This window comes from Triticum urartu, chromosome 7 (assembly GCF_003073215.2).
Source record: "Triticum urartu cultivar G1812 chromosome 7, Tu2.1, whole genome shotgun sequence".
In the NCBI taxonomy this organism is placed as follows: Eukaryota; Viridiplantae; Streptophyta; class Magnoliopsida; order Poales; family Poaceae; genus Triticum; species Triticum urartu.
The window spans coordinates 11562558-11565985 of record NC_053028.1 but is presented as its reverse complement, the minus strand read 5'-3'; positions in this window follow the sequence as shown (position 1 = coordinate 11565985).

The window sequence follows — 3428 nt, the reverse complement described above, 5'->3', positions numbered from 1 at the left end:
ATCAGGACTCTGTTGTACGTTGCTTGGAGGACATGCAATTTCCTGAAACTAAAACTGTTAACCTAGTTGAATGGGGTTTTCACAGACAGACTGAAACTTTGCTTTATGATATTTTTCTTTGATAAAAGGGAGCTTGCCTTTCCGATTTCACATAAAGAAATCAATCGTTCACAGGCTCCAGGACTAACAACACAACAGGGGCAATCTGACGATGATACGTTGGACTAACAACACAACAGGGGCAATCTGACGAAAATCTCACTTTAGTGAAAATTAATTTTCAAACCAGACATTTGTTCAAACAGACATAGTATGTATTTTAAATTGCAGGCACAATCATAATCATCTTGCAGCAGAAAAATAGTGCCATCTGCATATTGTAGCATATTAATCCCTCCCTCTATTTTATCAGCCAACAGACCTTTGATCAGCCCCACTTTTCGTGCATTATCCATCAGGATAGCTAGAGCATCAGCTGCTAGATTAAACATTAGGGGGATAGAGAATCGCCTTGTCTTAGCCCTTTTTGGGTCTGAAAATAAGGCCCATAATTTTCATTGACCTTGACACACACACTTCCACCTCTAATAGTACTCATCACCCAATCTATCCATTTATCAGGGAAGCCTTTCCATTTTGGCATTTGTATCACAAAAGGCCATTTAATTTTGTGATACGCTTTTTCAAAATCTACTTTCAGTAACAGAGTGCTCTGTTTTTTATGCCAACAGCAGCCTAAACATTTGCCACAGTGAGCAGAGTACTGAATCCCAGCTAGTATCCTACACAATCTTGGGTCCAAACTGTATAGTTTTTCCAGTTTTTTGGATCCAAACTGGTCTACTTTGTCTCTCCTTTTGCAGATAGCGCTGAACTAATTTAACGGGAAGAGAATACAAGCACTGATACGCGATTGTGAGAGCTTTCATGCAGGTAGCTTTTAGGATCACTCCAGACAAGGCCTCTCCTACAAGAAACGGCAGCAAAGATTCACAACAATAATAACTATGGAATACAAGCAATGATACGCGACTGTGCAGCAAAGATACCCAGTGTACAACACTGGGTATCTCTTTCTTGGGAGAACTCCAAGCTAAGGTCACCGCTGTGACTTCGGTTGCGATCCCTGTCCTAGTGGGAGGGGATTTCAACCTGATCCGCTCAGGAGTGGACAAAAACAACAGCAATATTAACTGGCCACGGGCGGCCATGTTCAATACTACCATCGCCTCAATGGCCCTTAGTGAAGTGGCGAGGTCGGGAGCAAGATTCACATGCACGAACAAACAACTAGACCCGGTCCGCTCGGTGTTGGATCGGGTGTTCATGTCGCCGGAGTGGGAAATCATGTTTCCCCTCTGCTCCTTGGTGGCGGAAACCCGTATTGGGTCTGACCACGTTCCTCTGGTGTACACCTCTGGGGAGGATAGACTATGGCATAGCCCGCACTTTTTCTTTGAGACGGCCTGGTTGGAAACGCCAGGTTTCGAGGACGTCTTCACGGTGCGATGGTGGTCTTGCGTGCGACAGGTAGGTCTGCATAGGGGTCTGATGGAGTTCTAGAACGCGGTCGGGGGCCGTCTTCGAGCAAGCCTCAAGGGATGGGGCACAAACCAAGGGAGGAACGACAAAGCGCTTAAGGCGGCGCTCATCGAGGAGATCGCGCGGATTGATGTTGAGGCCGATGCACACTCTTTCTCAAAACAGGAATGGGCACATCGCTATGCTCTCGAGGGGTAGGTCGAGGCGTTGCTGCATGCGGAGAAAGAGTATTGGTGACGCCGCGGTGGCCTGAAATGGACACTCAAAGGCAACGCCAATACTAAGTACTTTCATGCCTATGCTAACGGGCGCCATAGGAAATGTGTGATCCTCATATTACAGTCAGAACATGGGTTGTTGCTGCGACAAGAGGAGATCACGCACCACGTGTATGATTTCTACATCAATCTGATGGGGTCCTGCGAGGTGCAGCGAGCTGGCCTACGCGCGGACGTGTGGGACTCCTCCCAACGAGTCCTGGACTACGAGAATGACGAGCCGGGTCTCGCCTTCCTCCCTAAAGAAATTGATGATGACCTATTGGACACGGCTCCGGGTCCGGACGGATGGCCGGTGGCTATGTTCAAGCGATTCTGGCCTCTCCTCAGAGGCCCAATCTTCGAGATTTGTAACGGGTTCATGCATGGGACGATAGACATAGCGCGTCATAATTTTGGAGTCCTTTCTCTTATTCCTAAGGTCCCTAGGGCCGATAACATTAGACTTTTTCGCCCTATTGCGCTTATCAACGTTCCATTTAAAATTTGCGCCAAAGCGTCTTCAACGCACCTAGGCCCTATAGCGCATCGTACGATCAATCGCAACCAGTCCGCGTTCATACTTGAGGGCCCGCTTGCCCTATAGGAGATAGCTCATGAGCTCAAACGCACGAAGGAACTGGCCATTTTGTTGAAGCTAGACTTCGAGAAGGCATACGACTGGGTAAACTGGGATTTCCTGCGTCAGGTGCTCATTAGTTGGGGGTTTTCGGCGGTTTGGGTTCATCGAGTAATGTGCTACCTCTTAAGCATGCGTTGGTTTTACCTTGAAGAGGAAAGGATGATGCAGCAAAATAGTGTAAGTATTTCCCTCGGTTTTGGAGAACCAAGGTATCAATCCAGTAGGAGGCTACACGCAAATCTCTCGTACCTGCACAAACAAATAAGAACCTTGCAACCAACGCGATAAATGTGTTGTCAATCCCTTCACGGCCACATGCAAAAGTGAGATATGATAGAGATAATAAGGTAAATATTTTTGGTATTTTCATGATATAGATTGAAAGTAAAGATTGCAAAATAAAAGAACGGCGCTAGAAATCACACGTTGGCGGGAGATTAATATGATGGAAAATAGACCTGGGGTCCATAGGTTTCACTAGTGGCTTCTCTCAAGATAGCATAAGTATTACGGTGGGTGAACAAATTACTGTCGAGCAATTGATAGAAAAGTGCATAGTTATGAGAATATCTAGGCATGATCATGTATATAGGCATCACGTCCGCGACAAGTAGACCGAAATGATTCTGCATCTACTACTATTACTCCACACATCGACCGCTATCCAGCATACATCTAGAGTATTAAGTTCATAAGAACAGAGTAACGCATTAGGTAAGATGGCATGATGTAGAGGGATAAATTCAAGCAATATGATATAAACCCCATCTTTTTATCCTCGATGGCAACAATACAATACGTGTCATTTCCCTTTCTGTCACTGGGATCGAGCAACGCAAGATTGAAACCAAAGCTAAGCACTTCTCCCATTGCAAGAAAGATCAATCTTGTAGGCCAAACCAAACTGATAATTCAAAGAGACTTGCAAATCTAAAAAATCATACATAAAAGAATTCAGAGGAGATTCAAATATTTTTCATAGATAA